Raw genomic sequence first — 21,741 nt, 5'->3', positions numbered from 1 at the left:
ATGAAAAGACTGATGGCTTATGATGTGGAGAGGGAGAAATAATCTGAAGATGAAGCCACAGAGTTTGAATACGGGGTGAAAGGTGGAGCCATACATTTAATAGGGAAGAGAAGAAGGAGCTTTAAAAAAGGAGGTGGAAATCTGTAAATAACAATGGTCATTCATTCAAGAGGAAGTGTTGTGTAGACATTTCGGATTTAAGAGCTCTGTAGTTGAGAAGAGAGATTTGGACCTCAAAATTACATTTGAGAGAAAGTGCACAGGCAGCATTCGAAGCCACTGCTTCGAATGGACACACTTGCTTAAGGTCTGAGAATAGGACAGGAGAGAAGAGTTCATCAGACCAAATCCATCAAGTCAACGTTCAATGACTGAATTGAATTGAATTGGATTGAATTGAATTGAATTGAATTGAACGTTCCTGGGAAGGAAATAATGGACAGGCATCAAGAATAAAGAAAAAGAGCCACCAATATTTGACATTAGGATAACTTAGAAGCTAACATGGCCATAAGTGATGAGGGGTCATTTGTTTAATGTAATGGAGAGATTAGGTTATGACTAAAAAGTGTCCATTGCATTCAGTGCCATGAAAGTCACTGGTGAACTTGACAAGCTATGTGTAATTAATTAGCAGCTGTATGAAAATTTCAAATCCCTAAGGAATATTGCAGATCATGTTATCCTCAGACTCTTTTGACAGATACAAACATAGGTTCAAGGCATTCAAGTAAAACCCCCAAGGTCACATAGCCATCCCTGGACTGGGAGCTTCTTCCACAGCTCTTTTTATTATATCATGGTCACTGAAATTTTCTTAACCTGGGTTGTCAAATTGAATTTTTAACTAAATTAGACCTATGACTGTCCAAAGAGATAATAATGAGATTCAATTGTATAGAACAGTAAGTCTTCTTTTCCTCCAGATACTGATAGGAGTTAGTAAACTGAGATAATTCAATGCAAGGAGGCCAGAAATGCTCTCCGTCAAAGGGTCCACCAGAGAAGAGCAGAGGTATCCAGTCCAAAGGACAGTAGTCCCTAGCACAAGGAAGACATCTTTCATTTTGGCATTTAGAAAAAGCCACCAATGGCTTGGTTAAAATTACAAACTAGCATACTGTAAAACGTCATGTCAAAACAAAACAAAACAAAAAGCTCTAAACACCATCTTACAGTGGCATATCAGAAAGTATTTGAAAATGGTTACATGCCATTACTTTTTTCACTTTGGTAAGATGAAAACAACAACATGACTTTTTCTTTTTTTATGTGTTAACAATGTACTCTCTCAGGCTAAGACCTTGTATTCCAAGTTGAAGCCTAGGGCAAAATTTTTATAGCTGAATTATAAATCCCCGAAAATAGAGATTTATAATGGAAATTCTTGGAACCCATACCTAATAGATCTATACTACCCGGAGCCCCTCTTATGAAAGGAAGGCTTTGAGACTTTCTTCCAGATAACTCTGCTAATAAGATTAAATGATGAAAAGGTGTTCAGATGAAATATTTAAGATATAACCCTTTTTCGCTACCAGTACCTATTCCAGTAGGCTCTATACATTGAAAAACATAAACAGAAGAATCTGTCATAGCTGGATAGAGGAATGTAATATGAAAAATTCTTTGGGGAAATGATGGGTTATTAAGGTATGGACTATAATATCATCGTCAATCTATAAAACTTTTACAACCTAGTCTTATTTGCACAGAGATTACATCCCCAAAGCTCAGTGCCAAAGACACATGTTAATAAGCTCACAACTTTTAATTAAGCGATATGTAAAAGTAGATTCCCATTAAGCTGTGATTTGTGGGCTAGTTCATTACAGTGGGCCCCAACCACCAGACACATATTCAATACAAATCAAGCAGTCTGCATATTATCCAGCTTAATGTGAGCCTACCAGTGATGTTTTATTGCCAGTTCAGGAGAGCGGTTCATAGGAAGTATTTTCCCCCAAAAGACTAGGACAGAGATCAAACCCTAATGACCCCATGGTGCTTGTTTAATGAAATGACTCATCTGCATTGTTTATTTGCATAACACAATAATTACTCATACAGTTAATTATCATACATCTGATGATCTGACCTGAGGGGTTAGAGTTTTTATTGCCATAAACCCATAGAGGGCAGTCCTGGTAGTTGGTTTGGGTAGTTGGGAGCAAGATTAAATTCCCCTTCATTGAACTCCCCTTCAGTTTGGTTGGGAAAGGAAGTGGTAAGGAATTAATGGTCTGGGGAGAATGGGTTAAGTGAAAAGAAAATGAGCCCGAATTTTTCCTCCGTGAACTAAATTCTCCAGGAATTAAAGTGTTAATTCTATGAAATAAAACCATGGAACACTGAGGGGAGAATATGATCTCGTGATTGAGCACATTTTTGGTGTAGAGAAGGGGACTAGAGAAAGGGAAAAACTGGTATGATTGATGGCATAGACAATAAAAACTCTCTGCATAAAATATAGTCATGAATACCTTAAAAAATAAATGCTGTGTAATTGATTGAATTGATGTATACATGATTGAATTAATCATTTAATTAATAACTCAATTTATTCCTTGAATATTTATTCAACACTCATTGTGTACCTGGTGCTCTATCAGAAATATATCTGAAATGTGTATCTGATCTTATGTCTATCGTATACATATCTGATAAAATGCCTGGCATACAATAAGTGTCTACATGTACATATGTATTCATCTATTTGTATTCATCGACACAAAAGGTCTATACCAAAAAGAAAATCCTTACAGTTTTCTTGTACCTATTTTAGGCTTTCTATTCAACTCAACTGAGTTTTCTACTTCTAACAGTGCCTCTAAAATGTTTTGATAATTGATGAAGTTTTTAAAATACACTTTTAAGGGTTATTTTTCCAAGTTTCCTTTACTCTTTTTTTCCTCTCTATTAATTACACCTGTGCTGTATGCTTGTTGTAAAAACATTGGAAATGTAGATACACAGAAAAGAAAATCACCTAAAACACCAATACCAACAGACAACTAGTGTCAACGTTTGGCATATATCCTCCTATAATTTTAATGCAAATATATCCATATATCTGTATTTATGGAGAGAGAGAGAGATATTTTATAAAAATATATTTAGATTATAAATAACAACCTTTGCATTTTCTTTAAAATATATTACAGGGCGTCTCACTGACTCAGTCCATAGAGCACATAACTCTTGATCTCATGATGGTGAGTTCAAGCCCCACACTGGGTGTAGAGATTACTTAAAAATAAAATATTTTATTAAAAAAATATACATTACAGATGCACTTCAAAATCAATTACTAAATAGTAGCAGAAGCAATGCTTTGTCCTTGCTGAACAAGGGGTTGGAAAATTATGGTCAAGTCCAAATCCAGATCACCACCTGTTTGTTTGCTTGCTTTTTACATTTATCCATTTATTTTGAGAGAGAGAGAGAGAGAGAGAGAGAGAGAGAGGGAGAGAGCAGGGGAGGGACAGAGAGAGGGAGAGCAAGAATCCCAAACAGGCTCTGCATGCTGTCAGCGTTGGGCTCTAGCTCAGCGCAGGGCTCGATCCCATGAGCCTGAGATCATGACCTGAGCTGAAATCAAGAGGTGCATGCTTAAACAACTGAACCAACCGGGGGCCCCTTACTACCTGTTTTTCTAAATAAAGTTTTACCGGAACACAGGAACACCAATTCCCTTACATATGTCTATGGCTGATTTTATCCAATCACAAGAAAGCTGAAGAGTTGTGACAGAGACAATATGGCCAAAAAACCTGAAAGATTTACCTGGTCCTTTACAGGAAAAGTATAGACCCCTATACTAAACATATCTTCTTGGGAAGATTACATTCCTACTGTGCAGTGTGTTTGGGACCATAAAACTGAACTCTGGTCAATGAGACATGAGTAGAATTGACATTGCCACTTGGCAGGTCTTGACATGAGAATACCTGTGCAAACTCTAAGTCTCTTTTCTTCCCTGTAAGTAGTATCAGATAAAAAAAGATACAAGACAGAAGACTTTCATTGAGTGAGAAATATGCTTTTATATATGTTAGTGAGATTTCAATATTCTGCTGTATTTTTCAAGACTGTGGAGAATTCCATTACAAGAATCTAAATGATTTATGTCACCAATCCTTTATCATAGTTTAAATATTTACATTATTTCTAATGTCCTATTTATAAATAACTCACTATGGAAAGTATTAGGTATTTTATTTCCATACTTATTTGAGCATTTCTTAAGATAATTACCTAGTAATGTACTTGCTTAAATATCCAGGTTTTTGTTTGTTTGTTTTTGGGGTTTTTTTGGTAGTGATTTGTTTAAGCTTTTTAAAAATGTTTATTTATTTTGAGAGGGAGATGGGGAGAGGGGTAGAAAGAGAGGTTGAAATAATCTGAAGCAGGTTCTGTCCCACGCGGGGCTCCAATGTCAGGAACCATGGGATCACAACCTGAGCGGAGATCAAGAGTTGGATGCTTAACCTACTAAGCCACACAAGGCACTTCTTAATGTTTTCTGCACCAAATAATGATCCAGTTATCCCATGGAATATCTAAAACTATTCCATTTTTTTTAAATATTGCATCATTACTTTTATTTTGTTCAGATTTTTTGAGGTATAATTGACAAATGAAAGTGTACATATTTAAAGTGTACAAGTGAGATTTGACATAAGGATATTTTGTGAAATGATTACCACGATCAAGTTAATTAACACATCCATAACCTCATGTAGTGACCTTTGTGTGTGTGTGTGTGCTGAGAACACTTAAGGTCTATTCCCTTAGCAAATTTCAACTACACAACACACAACCATTAACCATAGTGATCATGTTGTGCATTAGATGCTCAGAACTTAATCATCTTATAACTGAAGCATCTCCCCATCTTTCCCTCACCCCAACCCCTGGTAACCACCATTCTATAGTCTGTTTCTGTGAATTTGACTTTTTAATTTTTGTTGATTTGTTTGTTGTAGATTTCACATATATGTGAGAACATATAGTATTCACCTTCTGTCTGGCTAATTTCACTTAGCATAATGGCCTCTGGGTTCATTCGTATTGTCACAATGACAAATTTCCTTCATTTTTATGACTAAATAATACTCCACTGTGTGTGTATACCACATTTTCTTTGTCCATTCATCTGTTGACAGAAATTTAAGTTGTTCCCATATCTTGGCTGCTGCAAATTATGCTGCAATGAACATGGGAGCACAGATATTTCTTTGAGATACTGATTTCATTTCTTTTGGATACATATCATAAAACAGGAGATTGTTGGGCAATATGGTAATTCTACTTTTAATTTCTTGAGGAAACTCAATACTGTTTTCCATAGTGACTATGCCAATTTACAGCCTCACGGACGGTATACAGGATTCCCTTTTTCTATTTCCTTGCCAACCCTTATTATCTGTTGTCTTTTTGATTAAAGCCATTTTATCCTGCCAGGTGTATGATAATATATCATTGTGGTTTTGACTTGTATTTTCCTGATGATTAGTGATGTTGAGCACTTTTTCATGTACATGTTAATCATTTGTATGTCTTCTTTGGAAAAATATCTATTCAGATCCTCTGTCCATTTTTTTTTAATGTTTATTTATTTTTGAGAGAGAGAAAACCAGTGGGCTCTGAAGTGGGCTCAGTGCTGACAGCAGAGACTCTAATGCAGGGCTTGAACTCACAAACCATGAGATCATGAATAACCTGAGTTGAAATTGAACGCTTAACCGACTAAGCCACCCAGGCACCCCGTGGTCCTTTGCCTATTTTTTAATTGAGTTGTTTTTTCTTTTGCCATTGAGTTATATGAGTTCCTTATATATGTTGGATATTAATCCCTTATCAAATATATGGCTTGCATGTATAGGTTGCCTTTTCCTTTTCTTGATGATTTCCTTTGTTGCACAGGAGCTTTTAGGTTTGATATAGTCTTACTCTTTTTTTTTTCTCTTTTTGTTTGTGCTTTTGGTTTCATATCCAAAGAATCATACACAAGATCAATGTTGAAGAGCTTCTTCTCAGGGCGCCTGGGTGGCTCAGTCGGTCAAGCGTCCGACTTTGGCTCAGGTCATGATCTTGTGGTTCTTGAGTTCAAGCCCTGCGTCAGGCTCTGTGCTGATGGCTCAGAGCCTGGAGCCCGTTTCAGATTCTGTGTCTCCCTCTCTCTCTGACCCTCTCCCGTTCATGCTCTGTCTCTCTCTGTATCAAAAATAAATAAACGTTAAAAAAAATTAAAAAAAAAAAGAGCTTCTTCTCTATGGCTTTTTTCCCAGTACTTATATGGTATCAGAACTTACGTTTATGACTAATTTATTTGAGTTAATTTTTGTGAGTGATATAAGATTTCATTTTCTCCATGGGTTTATCCAGTTTCCCAACAACCACCATTTGTTAACAAGACTATCCTTTCCCATTTAGGTATTCTTGGTTCCCTCATCAAATATTAGTTGACTTTTCCCACAAGTATTTAAATCTGAGCTCTCTTTTCTGTTCCATTGATTTACGTGTCTATTTTTATGCCATTGTCATACTGTCTTCATTTCTATACCTTGTAGTATAGTTTTAAAGAAGGAAGTGTGATGATTCTGGCTTTGTTTTTCTTTCTCAAGATCACTTTTGTTGTTTGAAGTTTTTTACAATTCTATACAAGTTCTAGACCATTTTTTTCCATTTCTGTGAAAAATGCCAGTGGAATTTCAACAGGGATTGCATTGATTCTATAGATCACTTTGGATAGAATGAACATTTTAACAATATTAATTCTTCTAATTCATAAACATAGAATATCTTTCCATTTATTTGTGTCTTCTTCAATTTCTTTTATCCGTGTCTTTTTTTTTTTTAATTTTTTTCAACGTTTATTTATTTTTGAGACAGAGAGAGACAGAGCATGAACGGGGGAGGGGCAGAGAGAGGGAGACACAGAATCGGAAACAGGCTCCAGGCTCTGAGCCATCAGCCCAGAGGCCGACGCGGGTTTCGAACTCACGGACTGCGAGATCGTGACCTGAGCCGAAGTCGGCCGCTTAACCGACTGAGCCACCCAGGCGCCCCATCTTTTATCAGTGTCTTATGCTGTTCAGTGTACAGGTCTATCACCTCCTTGGTTAAATTTATTCCTAATTATGCATTGTTTTTAATGACACTGTTATTAAAATGGCATTGTTTTAATAGCATTGTTTTAAATGATATTGTTTTCTTCATTTCTCTTTCATGTAGCCCACTATTAGTGTATGGAAACACAGCTTACTCCATACAGTGATTTTATATCCTGCAACTTTACTGAATTTGTTTATTAGTTACAATAATTTCTGTGGAATCTTTAGAGTTTTCTATATATAGCATCATGTCATCTACAAACAGAAAATCGTACATCCTTTTTTCTTATTTGGATGGCTTTTATTTCTTTTTCTTGCCTAATCGCTCTGGCTAAAACTATGTTGAATAAAAGTAGCAGGAATGGGCATCCTTGTCTTGTTCCTGATCTTAGAAGAAAAGATTTCAGCTTTCTACCATTGAGTATATCAACTATGGGCTTGTCACATATGACCTTTATTTTGTCAGGTACATTCCTTCTATATTTATTTTTAAATTTTTTGTTGTAGTTTATATTTGAGAGAGCGAGGGAGAGAGAGACAAAGACAGAGCATGAACAGGGGAGGTGCAGAGAGATGGAGACAGAATCTGAAGCAGGCTCCAGGCTCCGACCTGTCAGCACAGGGCTTAAACTCAACGAGCAGTTAGATCATGTCCTGAGTTGAAGTCAGACACTTAACCGGCTGAGCTGCCCAGGTGCCCCCTATTTTTTAGGTTTTTACCATGAATGGACATTGCATTTTGTTTTCTGAATTTATTTTCTGCATTTGTTGAGATGACCATACAATTTTTGTTCTTTTATTTTATTAATGTAGAGTATCACATTTATTGATTTGCATACATTAAACCATCTCACATGCCAGGGGTAAATCCCACTTGATCATGGTGTATGATCTTTCTAACGTACTGCTGAATATAGTTTGCCAACACTTCATTGAAGATTTTTGTATCTATGTTCATCAGGGATAGTGGTCCATAATTCTCGTTTTGCTCTGTCCCAGTCTAATGCTGGCCTTGTAAATGACTTTGGAACTTACTCCCCATCTTCTCTCCAATACTTTGGAAAAGTTTGAGAAAGATTGGTATTAATTTTTCTTTAAATGTTTGGTAGAATTTGGGGTGCTTGGGTGGCTCAGTCGATTAAGCACCCAACTGTTAATTTCAGCTCAGGTCATGATCTCATGTTTTGTGAGACAAGCTCTATGTCAGGTCTGGCACTAACAGTGCAAAGCCTACTTGGAACTCTCTTTCTCCCTCTGTCTCTGCCTCTACCCACCTGCACATGCACATGCTCTCTTTCTTTCAAAATAACTAGATAATGTTTTTAAAAAATGTTTGGTAGAACTCACTAGAAAAGCCATTAGGTCCTGAGTTTTTCTTTATTGGGAGATTTTTGACTACTGATTTAATCCCCTTATGTATTATCGGTCTGTTCAGATTTTCTATTTCCTTGATTCAATCTTGGTAGGTTGTATGTGTCTAGCAAGTACCCATTTCTCCTAGGTTGTCCAAATTTTGGTACATAATTATTCATGGTGGTCTCATGATTCTTTGTATTTCTGTGGTAACAGTTATAATGACCCTTCTTTTATTGCTGATTTTATTTGTCTTCTCTGTTTTCCTTAGTTTAGCTAAAATTTTGTGATTTTTTTTTCCTTTAAAAAAAACCAGCTTTTGGTTTCATTGGTCTTTTCTTTAGTTTTCCTAGCCTCTATTTCATTGATTTCTTCTATGATTTTTGTTATATCCTTCACTTTAACTTTGGGCTTGGTTTGTTATTTTATTTCCAGCTTCTTGAGATTTTAAGTTAGGATTTTTTTATGTGTGATCTTTCTTCTTTATTTAATGTGGATATTTACTGCTATAAAATTCCCTCTTAAAACTGCTTTTTCTGCATCCCATAAGTTTTTATATGTTGTGTTCAAGATATTCATTTGGTTCAAGATATTTTTTAAATGTTTATTAATTTATTTTGAGAGAAAGACAGTGAGAGTGAGAGGGAGCAGGACAGAGATAGCCCAACTAAGAGAGAGAATCCCAACTAGGCTTCTCACTGTCAGCACAGAGCCCGATGCAGGGCTCATTCTCAGGAACCATGAGATCAAGACCTGAGCCAAAATCAACAGTTGGATACTCAACCAACTGAGACACCCAGGTACCCCTCAAGATACCTTTTTAAATATCTCTTTTGAATTCTTCTTTGACCCATTGGCTTTTAAGGAGTGTGTTTTTGGTTTCCCCATATTTGTGAATTTTCCAATTTTCCTTCTGCTATTGATTTTTATTTTCACACCACTGTGTTTGGAAAAGAGCTTTAGTATAATTCAGTTTTATTAAGTTTGCTAAAACTTGTTTTGACCTAACATTTTCTGGAAATTTCTCCGTGTTTGCTTAAGAAAACTGTGTATTCTGCTACTGTGGATGGAACATTCTGTACATGGTTGTTAGATCCATTTGGTCCAAAGTATAGTTCAAGTTCAATGTTTCGTTATTGATTTTCTGTCTGGACAATCTAACCATTGTTGAAAGTGGGGTGTCAAAGTTCTTTACTGTTAGGGTATTGTCTATTCTCTCTTCAGATCTGTTAGTAGTTGCTTAACATATTTAAGTGCTCCGATTTGGGGTGCATGTATATTTACCATTGTTATATCCTCTTGATGAAGGAACTCTTCTGTAATTATGTATCGACCTTCTTTGTCTTTTGTTACAGTTTTTTTTTTTACTTAAAATCTATTTTATCTTATGTAAGTATTTCTATCCCTCCTCTCTTTTAGTTTTTATTGGAATGGAATATCTTTTTCCATCCCTTTGCTTTGAGCCTGTGTGTGTCCTTAAAGCTCAAGTGAGTGTCTTGTAGGTTACTGTTTCTTAATCTATTCACCAATTCTATGCCTTTTAATTGGAGAATTTAGTCCATTTACTTTTGACTAATTATTAATCAAAATTATTGACAGGTAAGGACTTACTAATGCCACCTTATTGTTTTCTAGTTGTTTTATAGTTCTCTGTGCCTTTGTTCATCTTTTACTGTCTTGTTTTGTAGATTGATGATTTTCTGTAGTGATATCCTTTGAATACATAATCTACTGTCATCTGGTCTGAAGGTTTCTTCTGCGGAGAAATCTACTAATAACCTTACACACATTCCCTAATGTGAGAATTATTTTTCTCTTGCTGCTTTTAAAATTCTCTTTTTTTTTTTGTTAGACAGTTTTAATATAATATGTCTTGGATAAGATGTCTTTGGGTTGAATCTTTTGGGGGAACTATGAACTTCATAAACTTGGATATCTGAATCTTTTCCTGATTTGGGAAGTCCTTAGTCATTCATTCTTCAGGTAAAGCTTTCTACCTCTTTCTCTCTCTTTCTTCTGGGACTACAGTATGCATAGAAACTTTCACTTGATGGTATCTCATAATTCACGTAGGTTTTCTTCATTTTTTTCATTCTTTTTTCTTTGTTCTCACCTAACCAGATGATTTCAAATGAGCTGTCTTCTACATCACAGATTCTTTCTTCTTCTTCTGTTCGATCAAATCTGATGTTGATGCTCTCTGTTGCATTTATTGTATTCTTCAGCAACGAATTTTCTTTTTTTTTCAATATATGAAATTTATTGTCAAATTGGTTTCCATACAATACCCAGTGCTCATCCCAAAAGGTGCCCTCCTCAATACCCATCACCCACCCTCCCTTCCCTCCCACCTCCCATCAACCTTCAGTTTGTTCTCAGTTTTTAAGAGTCTCTTATGCTTTGGCTCTCTCCCACTCTAACCTCTTTTTTTTTTCCTTCCCCTCCTCCATGGGTTTCTGTTAAGTTTCTCAGGATCCACATAAGAGTGAAAACATATGGTATCTGTCCTTCTCTCTATGACTTATTTCACTTAGCATAACACTCTCCAGTTCCATCCACGTTGCTACAAAGGGCCATATTTCATTCTTTCTCATTGCCATGTAGTACTCCATTGTGTATATAAACCACAATTTTTTTATCCATTCATCAGTTGATGGACATTTAGGCTCTTTCCATAATTTGGCTATTGTTGAGAGTGCTGCTATAAACCTTGGGGTACAAGTGCCCCTATGCATCAGTACTCCTGTATCCCTTGGGTAAATTCCTAGCAGTGCTATTGCTGGGTCATAGGGTAGATCTATTTTTAATTTTTTGAGGAACCTCCACACTATTTTCCAGAGTGGCTGCACCAATTTGCATTCCCACCAACACTGCAAGAGGGTTCCCATTTCTCCACATCCTCTCCAACAGCTATAGTCTCCTGATTTGTTCATTTTAGCCACTCTGACTGGCGTGAGGTGATATCTGAGTGTGGCTTTGATTTGTATTTCCCTGACAAAGAGCGACGAGCAACGAATTTTCTACTTGGCTCTTTTTATGATTTCTATTTCTCTGTCAGTCTTCTTATTTTGCTCACATATCTTTTCTCTTGATTTGATTTAAGTGTCTTTGTGTGTCCTTGTAGATCAGTGGGCTTCCTCAGAACAGCTATTTTGAGTTTTTATCAGGCAAATCACAGATTTCTATTCCTTTGGAGCCATTTCCTGGAAAACTGTTGTATTCCCTTAGTGGTGTTATGTTTCCTTGATTTTTCATGGTCCACAAAGACTTCCATTGCTGTCTTTGGATTTGAAGAAGTAGTCACCTCCTCTAATCTTTACTCACTGGTTTCAGGAGAAATACCTTCTGTCAGCCCTGCTAGGAATTGTCAGGCTTTCTTGGATTCCTTCTTTGGATATGCCTGCCTTCACCCTTATTCTTTTTTGGTGGAGTGAGTTCTTAAGATGTATGACTTCATTTGGTCATGCAAAGTCAGGCCAAGTCCTAATAGCCTCTCCCTAGGGTTGCTTCCCCTAGGGTGCTACTGAATGCTCATATTTGTGTGCTTTTTTGCAATCTTTTGATATTTGGTCAGCTTTTCACATATGCTCACTAACCATCTGCAAACGTTTTTACTCTTTGTCCTTGAAAAGCACACAGATCACGAAGTGGTGGGGGAGGGTGTTTGGGTGAGACACGTAGAGCGTTGAGGGTGCCCATGGTATAGGTGGAAAGATCCATTGGTGAGGTGTCCTCAGTCATTCATGGATAAGATTCCTGATAGAGACTGCAAAGCAATTAATAGGATCTGTGTTGACTATCTCTAAACACTAGCTATTGTTTCCACCCTTTTCTGCCCCTCAGTTTTGTAGCATACCTCGGTATTGCATCTGAGGCAAGAAAGAAGTGGGCCTTTTAGGCAGCATCATGCATAGATGCAGAAGCTGGGTGCTCACGTGCACTCTCTCACTTTCCCCATGGACAAAATCATGGGCCAAGAGCACTGGGCTATGATGCCTTGAAGGACAGTTGATCCAGGTAAAACAAAACTGTTCCTCTTACCCACTTCCATGGGTCTAATCTCGATTTTTTTAATCCAGTAGTATGCTAGAACATTTCCACTGGCCTCTAGGACTTCCATAAAAATATTCTGGTCTGATGGTGGTTGTCAAAATTGTTGTTATTGGGGCAGCTGGAAGGCTCAGTCAGTTAAGAATATGACTCTTGGGGGGTGCCTGGGTGGCACAGTTGGTTAAGCATCCGACTTCAGCCAGGTCATGATCTCACGGTCCGTGAGTTCGAGCCCCGCGTCGGGCTCTGGGCTGATGGCTCAGAGCCTGGAGCCTGTTTCTGATTCTGTGTCTCCCTCTCTCTCTGCCCCTCCCCCATTCATGCTCTGTCTCTCTCTGTCCCAAAAATAAATAAACGTTGAAAAAAAAATTTTAAAAAGAATATGACTCTTGGTTTTGGCTTGGGTCATGATCTCGCAGTTCAAGAGTACAAGCCCAACATTGGGCTCTGTGCTGACAGAGTGGAACCTGCTTGGGATTCTCTTTCTCCGTGTCTCTGTGACCCTCCCTCCTCATACTGACTCTCTCTTTCTCAAAATAGTTCAATAAACTTTTTAAAATGGGGTCTTTTAGGGCAACGATGGTAAAAAGTTCTCTTCTACCTTTTTGCTGATGTCACTACTCTAAATCCACCCAACACACTTTACTGGATCATTCTTTGCTTACTAAAAAAATTGAATGGCTAATAAATGGATAATGAACTCTGTCAATAACATCATTTTAAATGTCTTTCCCTTACTAATGTTATACATTGCCCTAGTAAATTTTTAATGGCGAATCATTGCTCAATGACTAAGTGCTATACAAAATTTGCTAACATTTTCCTCAGGTCCGTAATTCTTCTTTGCAGATATATGTCTCTGTGTGTTTGGATGAGTATACGTACACATCATCATTGTTGAGTAGCCATCAGTCTTACTGTACACGCATGCAGGTCATAAAGACATAAAATGGTTAAAAGCTCATACTTTGCAGTTATTGAGAATAATTTAATGCCATACAATGTATCGGTTCCCTAATGACTTTATTTACATCAACCAAAAGAAAAAAAATTCAACCAGAAATTCACCCAGCCTTAATGATTTTCTGAAGGATGTTTTCCAAAATAGTTAAAAAATGTTTTCCAGGTTTATTAATTTAGGAATTCAATTCCTCTAAAATACATTTGATACGTAAAAAATTATTTGTCCCAGCGAAGTGTTTTTATTTATCACCACAGAGGTATGTATATTAAACTCTTATTTTTAACTTCTTCTTTATCTGGGGATATATCATACATCTCTGATATCTAATGTTGTATGTTTGCCATCTTCTTCTTTTATTTCCCAATCTTAATGGAAGAGGAAATTAATAATGAGGTTTATCACCAAAAAATTGCTACTGTTAATTTATGTTCCTATTTTCTGAATTATCTTCAGTTTTGAAGGTTTATTTGGTATATTTTTTCTAGTTTCTTTACATTTATGTATTTAATAGAAAAATATTTCTATCTAGATACAACTCTGGCCACCTTTCATAAGTTTTCATATGCAGTGTTCTAATTGTTTCTTAAACACTAATTTTTTGATAATTTGTGATTGCAACTTTATTTCCTCTTGGCCCAAAGTACTTTTTTTGGCCCACAAATACTTTTATAAGTTCCTCAACATGTATCCTTTTAATGTAAATTTCTATACCTTTATAACTGTTTCTGTACACTCTTACCTGAATATGTATTTTACATCTTCTGTTATGTGTGATTTGGTGATTTTTGTTGTTGTTGTTGGAAAGTTCTAATATATGATATATTCTTATAAAAATGATTTGTATTGTCATCAGAAAACATTAACATCCTTCTATGTAAATTATGCTGGTTTATTGTATTATTTATGTTATCTATATTATTAAATATCTGGAAATTTGTTATAATTACATTCAATGCTTTTTAAAAATATAGATTTCCACGAACTACCAATGCTCTCCTAACTCAAAATATCTAAGAGTCAGTTCTCGGATTGTTTATTAAAAGTTTGCCTCATGGCTCATAATCAAGTTTGGGTTTTTTGCTTGGTTGGGTGCTTTTGTTTTCATCTGGACATATATTTTTTTTCCCAGTAGCAAATATAAGATTTTCTTCTAGGAAGAATTTTTGGTGAGCAAATGCTTTTAAAAGCTTATTCACTGGTCAATGCTCCAGTGGCTGTGCATGTGTTAAAGCCTAGAGTTGTGGTAAATGAAAATAGTTTAACTGATCTGCCTAAGAATTATATAAGATTTAGGGACTATGGAAATATGAAAAAAGTGCTCATCAGATTTAGAGGGCTCTCTAGTGGGTGATTGTGAGATACAGTTTTTAAGAAGGGTCAGTGCTCCCAATGAGAAGATGCCATTTGAGCAAAGACAAGAAAGAAGTGAAAGAACTAGTCATGTAGAGCTCTGGGTAAATTTAGCTGTATGGGTATCAGCTTTAGGGGAAAGCATGGAATTATCTTCCGGGCTGAAAGAACAGGTATTATTGGGAAATAGGAAAAGGTCAGGGTGATCGAACAGTGTGAAATAAAGGCAAGTGTAGGTGTGAGATAAGGAGAGGTGATTGAGGATGATTTGAGGCCATGATGATAGCTTTGGTTTTTATGCCAACTTAATAGAGAATTTGAGCAAAGGAATCATATAATCTGACTTATTTTCAAAGGATCATGTCAGCTAATGTGTTGAGAATGGATCAGAGTGGAATGAGAGTAAAGATCGTGAAATTAGTAAGGAGACTACTGGGAAATCAAGGGAGAGCAATAACAGTGACTCAGATTGGGACCATGGAAGGGAACTATGTGATAAGAACTCAGATTCTGGGGTTATTTTCAAGTAGAGTTTCTGGACGATTGATACGGAGTCAAGAGGTGCTCTCAGAGGTAGTACAGATCTTTACAGTTGAACCAGCCCTCAGGACAGCACTCCCAGCTTTCCATGACCATGTAACTTGCTTTGAACCTCTGGTTGGAAGGGACATACCTCATGTCTTCTGAAAGCTTAAGCATTGGTCATGCTGCCACGTACTCCTTTTTCCCTCTGCTATGACAATCCACAGTGTTCTGGAAAGTTGGTACTTGATGAATATAGGCACAGAGTGAGAATAATAATAATACTGTGTAGATTTCTCAGGGAATCTGTAATGGATATATAACTGGCACAAGAAATTATCTGTCTTTTTTAAGCTAACAGTTGTTAACCAGCAATCACTTGTAAGGTATAAAACATATCTAATGAGTATTCTAGGATGTGACAAAATGAGGAAAAAATAGAATGTAAGTAGCAAGTGTTGGGTATTACTGGCTGTATTTGACAATGTACTACAAAAAGAGCTGAGCTTAAAAAGAATTTACTGATTAGCAAGCAGAAATCAAAGTGGATGAAGAGAATGGGAAAATTTGGAGATTTACAAGGTTGGAATAGGTAACTGCTTTCCATCAGTACAAAGTAAACTTGAGAATGTCTTTGAGCAAAGGAAGCCTTTTGGCAAGGATCAAATCAATGGAAACCCCTCACCATTCTTCATATCTGTGGGTATATTACGGTGATGCTCAGTTCATGTAGCAGAAAATGACTCAGGAAAAAAGATGTCACTTTCCCATTAAGGCTTAATGACCTCAGGGCACCTGCAATTAAGTCCTGTGTCAAAAAAGAACTGTAAGTGGGGCATCTGGGTGGCTCAGTCGGTTAAGCATCCAGCTTCAACTCAGGTCATGATCTCACGGTCTGTGAGTTCGAGCCCCGCGTCAGGCTCTGTGCTGACAGCTCAGAGCCTGGAGCCTGTTTCGGACTCTGTATCTTCCCCTCTCCCATTCACATTCTGTCTTTCTCTTTCTCAAAAATTAATAAGCATTAAAAAATATATTAAAAAAAGAACCGTAAGTATGGTTATTGGTACATGAAACTGATTGGAATTAAATAAATAAAAAGGTACCTAAGTTTTTGAGACAGTTGTACTGCCCAAAAAAAGTTGCTAGCCTAAATTAAGACACTGTAATCATTTCAGACCATAAAGAACCCTGAGGCCCCAAGGATCAGGAAGCAGTTTGACAAAGCTGCTCAGCCTCCAAGGAGGGCATATTCTCTAAAGCTCACTTCAGATATAACTAAACAGGATAATGTTACAGAAAGGAACTCCCAGAAAGCGGATCCAGGAGTCACAGAGAACAATGAACTGGAGGAACTTATCCCATGAAGCAGGAATGAAGTCTAATCAATAATCATTCCCTGCAACCAAAGGAGCAGACCTTTTCGACTGCCTATGGGGTTTTAGAATGGTTCTGGACCAATGATTGCCACCTCTTTTTGAACGGAAGTATCTACTATGCCTTTATCTCTGCTCTTATGTCGTATATTGAGTACATGGGGTAGTTAGTAACTTTACTTTGTGTTCATAGGTTTCTGAATCAAGGAGAGCTACATTCACACCTAATATAGAGGATACTTGGCATCACCCCTTCCTTCACAGTGGTAAAGAGCACTGTACATTATCCAGAGATCTTGTGCTATGGATATTATGACTTCGAGAGTCTGTAAGTATATTTTACATACCGAATGATTACTGAACCAAACATTTGGTTGACGAAGTTTAGTTGACTAAAATGGTCAACTGTTGTAGTCATTAGAGGTATTCACAATTTTTTTTTTATTTTCTCTCTGGGTATGGTAGAATTCTACTTCTCCCCCCAGTTGAAATGGGGAGTAATTCGGTGACTGCTTTGACGAATGACATATAAATATACCTGATAGGTATAACATACAAGTAGAGATTTACCAACGAATATATATCTTTCCCCTCTGTTTTAATAACTGGCAATGTTTCCATATAATGGTTTCTCCATTTGCCTGGGTCCAGAAGGCAGATGACAATGACACAGAACAAATCCTTCTGGTCCCAACACTGGCAACCCCAAGTGGAAATGTTGCATAACTAGGAAACTTTGATGCTATAAGCCACTGTGGATGAGTAGCGTTTGTTACTGCATTATAATATCCTGAATAATATGAGTCAAGGATAACTTCAAACTTTGGGCTTGAGAAAATTGAAGGTTGATCTCACCATTAACTGAGATGTATAAAAATGTGGAGAATCGGGGTTAAAGGGGAACATCATAGGTTGGGCGCATACCATGTTAGGTGTTCACTCAAGTGGAGATGTCCGGTAGGCATTTGGATATGAATGTCTGACATGTGTAAGATAGATTTGAGCTAGAGCTGTAAATTTGGGAATGATATGATCTAGTAACTGAGATCAATAGTGAAAGGAGAGAGCAAAGGGAAGAGAAAACAAGAACTGAGTCCCAGAGCTTTTCACGCTAAGAGGTAAGAGAAAAGCAGAGGCTACAGTAAAAGGAACTGAGAGCTGTAACCAAGATGCAGGAGGAAAATTAAGAGGGCAGTGGCCTGGCAGCCAAGTAAAGAAAGTGTACAAAGAATGAACGTGTTCAATTATGAAAAACATTTCTTCTGAATCAGGTAAGATGCAGATTGAGAATTGACCGCTGGATTTAAGAACATGGGGATGGGGTGATTGTTGGCCTTGGTGAAAGTAGTTTCCGTGGAGTACAGGTGTGAAATAATGAGTAGAGTGGGTTTCAGCAAGCATTGGAGGAATTAATGATAGCAAGAAGAGAAATTTCTTCCAAGGAGGTAGCAAAGATGTGAGGCGGTAAATCATAAGGAGAGTGGAGTCTGGAGAAGTAATTTTTTTTCCAGAATGGAGAAACAATAGATTTGTATTATTGAATAGGGAGTTTAAAATGATAATTTAGAAAAAAAGGAAAAAGGCTGTTGGAGTGGTGCCCTTGACAGAGGATGTGATCAATGCCTAAGGAGAGAGCTCAACTTTAGAAGAGCATGGTGTCTTCATCTTTGCTTAAGGCTGAAAGGAAGCATATCTGGGGACAGGTGTCGGTCGGTTAGTTATCTAACCGACAAGAATTTGTGGCAAGAATTGGTGGTGGTGGTTCTCTTCTGATTGCTTCAATTTCCCAGTGAAGTAGAAAACCAATTTATCAGTTGAGAGTGAGCCTAGGGAAGAATAGGTTGCAGTTTTGAAGAGAGACAGTAAAATGTGATAGAGTCGTGCAGGACAGTGAGACAGCAAATGAAATAGAAAGCATAATAGGATTACCAGATAGTGTTAAACCACCACTTGAGACCCATGGTTATGAATTTAAAGTAGGATTAGCTGCTACCAAAGTATATTTTTTGCCAATTGCATGTAACTGCATAGGTGGATAGGCGTACATGAGGTGCAGGTGGGTTCAACTAGGGCTATAGTTTTCTTGTATGAGGATATAAGCAGAGGGTATATTCAAAGGGAACATGTGACTATGGAATTTAAGCAGTTTAAGGAGGAAAGAGAACAAAAGGGTTGAAATCAGAAGAAAGGTGATAGAGTCTGAATTCGCGTGTTGGGGATGGATTGTTAGAGTCGAATTCTAGAGTAGGTGAGTTGGAAAGACAGGAGGTAGTAATCAGTAAGGGGCATGCGTGGAATTGGCATTATGACTTAATTTTCTGCAGCATCAGCTCTGCCCTTTCAAGCCTCTGGAATGTCTCTTAAATTTGCTATTGGATTTTTTAAGTTTATTTATTTGAGAGAAAGAGAGACAGAGGCAGAGAGAGAGAGAGAGAGAGAGAGAGAGAGAGAATCCCAAGCAGGCTCCACAGCATTAGCACAGAGCCCAATGTTGGGCTTAAACTCACCAACTGTGAGATCATGGCCTGAGCCGAAGTCTGATGCTTAACTGACTGAGCCACCCAGGCACCCCAACTTTGCTATTGCATTTTTAATTTTCTTTAATCTTCCTTTACCGCATTCATATTTTTTTATTTCATTCTGCTGTATCTTCTTCTAAACTTGTCCACTATTTATAGATTTTGTTCCTATTTCATAGAAGCTTATCTTCTAAAATGTTTTCAGAATGCAACTTTTGGGCCACCCTCTTGGGCAGATAATGCTGATAGAGATAACTTTTTGTTTTATAGGTGCTATCACATATTTTAAAATTATTTCTTCAGTGGTTTTAGTGGTTAAAATTCTTCCTAGTTTCGGCATGGATTAAGAGCAACTTGAGCTCATAGAAAGATGTGTGGAAAATATTGAATGATATTAGAAAAACTAAAATGAGGTAATGTGTTATCTCAACACCCACAGATAACCGTTATCAGCATCTCTTTGTGTGTGTTTTCAGATTCTTCCTATGCAATATGTGTTTTCTACCATCGGATCAAAGTACTGCGTATGCTCCACATTATATTTTTAACATTTCCTCATTATTATTTATTATTTTAATGTACTTTCATGGATATATAATATTATGTTATACTTCCTCCATGTGTATTCTGTTCTATAACCTTCCTAATTTATTACTATGAAAAATTTCAAGCATACAAAACTAGAAGAAAATAGTATCTACTGAACGCATATATTTATTACATAGGTCCAATATTCTTCTCATGTCATGTTCTCTCCACTCTCCTTCTTCCCCTGCTGCCAGCAAATCTTTCACAGTGCTGTGCAGTTCGGCCTCAGGATGCTCCTGATTCATCTATGAGCTACATTAATCAATGGAGTCAGATACTAGCATGAGAATAGACAATAAAACAGTGGAACAACAACACTCTCCAGGTCAAAACTACATAACCTATATGTGCTTATTATACAATAAAAGTGGCATATCAAAACATAAGGAAAATGATAAACTATGTAATATACCATGTTAACACAAAAAAGAAAGAAATTTACAGATTAAAGTACATAGAAATGTAGAACTTCTTTATGCCAAAATATATATTGAAGCAAACTGAACAACTTACAACTTTGGCATATTTTGGTGACATCCTATATGCAAAGTTTTGCAGCACTTAATATACAAAGAGCTATTATAAATCAATAACAATAAAGGAGTTCCATAGTAAAACTTTACATTTTTATTAATCATCTAAAATAAATAGCATTTCTAGGAGCGCCTGGATGGCTCAGTCAGCTGAGCATCTGACTTTTGTTCAGGTCATGATCTCTTGGCTCATCAGTTTGAGCCCCACTTTGGGCTCTGTGCTGACAGCTCAGAGCCTGGAGCCTGCTTCAGATTCTGTGTCTCCCTCTCTCTCTCTCTTCCCCCTCCCTAACTCACATTCTGTCTCTGTCTCTATCTCTCTCTCAAAATATAAATAAACATCAAAAAATAATAAAATAAATCACATCTCTAATGAAATATTTTTTTTTTACCTTTTCAGTTAAGAAAATACTTTTACTACTAACATCAATTACTAGCAATACTCTGGAGAAAGAGGTTATCTCAATTACCATTTGTGGTTGAAATGGAAATGAAGAAAATATTTCTGAAATAAAAATTACTATATATTGACATTTTGAATGTGGTACCCATTGATTTAACCAATCTTACTTTTAGAAATTTAGTTTTTCTTTTTGTCCTTCTTTCCTTCAATTCTTCTCGTATTTCTTCTTTCCCTATCCCATTCTTTTTGTCTGTTTCTTTGTCTCCTCCTCTTCTTTCTCTCATTAATTTGCCTCACCACCATCGTAGCTAATACACTTCCTTTATCATCCCTGTTCTTCCTTGCAACCCCCTTGTAAAGTGGACACTGAAAAAGCCCAAAATGAGAGGTTTGCTGGAACTAATTTGGTACCTTCACGAAGAGAACTGTTAAGAAAATCATGCCACACTCACATTGAGCGTAGGACTGATTGAACTAAAGCAACACAACCAAGGCCATTCAAGGAGAGGCTGAACTGAAAGTACACAGTCAGCTTCAGAAGACAAGAAAGTTTTGGTGCGTTAGTTGATAATGTGTCTTGGAGAGTCAGTTGATACCTATTCAAACTCTCTTCTTAAACAAGCAGCTCTTACATCCCATGTGGTCTGCCTAGGACCTGGTGATCCCAATTGTGAAGTAGTTTTTTTTTCCAGGACTCAGGTGGACAGAGTGCATCAGATAGTCACATATTATAGATATTGTCTCTAATCATGTGATCTGAAAAACATGTATACAAATTATGTCACTGGATTAGCAGATACTCTTTGATGTATTACAATAAGTTGAGTAACGCATTCAATGTTGCATAGCTAGAAAGTTATAGAGAAGGTGTCCATCAACTGATGAATGGATAAAGAAATTGTGGTTTATATACACAATGGAATATTACGTGGCAATGAGAAAAAATGAAATATGGCCTTTTGTAGCAA

The sequence above is a fragment of the Prionailurus viverrinus genome, chromosome B2 (assembly GCF_022837055.1).
Source record: "Prionailurus viverrinus isolate Anna chromosome B2, UM_Priviv_1.0, whole genome shotgun sequence".
In the NCBI taxonomy this organism is placed as follows: Eukaryota; Metazoa; Chordata; class Mammalia; order Carnivora; family Felidae; genus Prionailurus; species Prionailurus viverrinus.
Note: the sequence above shows the minus strand (reverse complement) of the source record.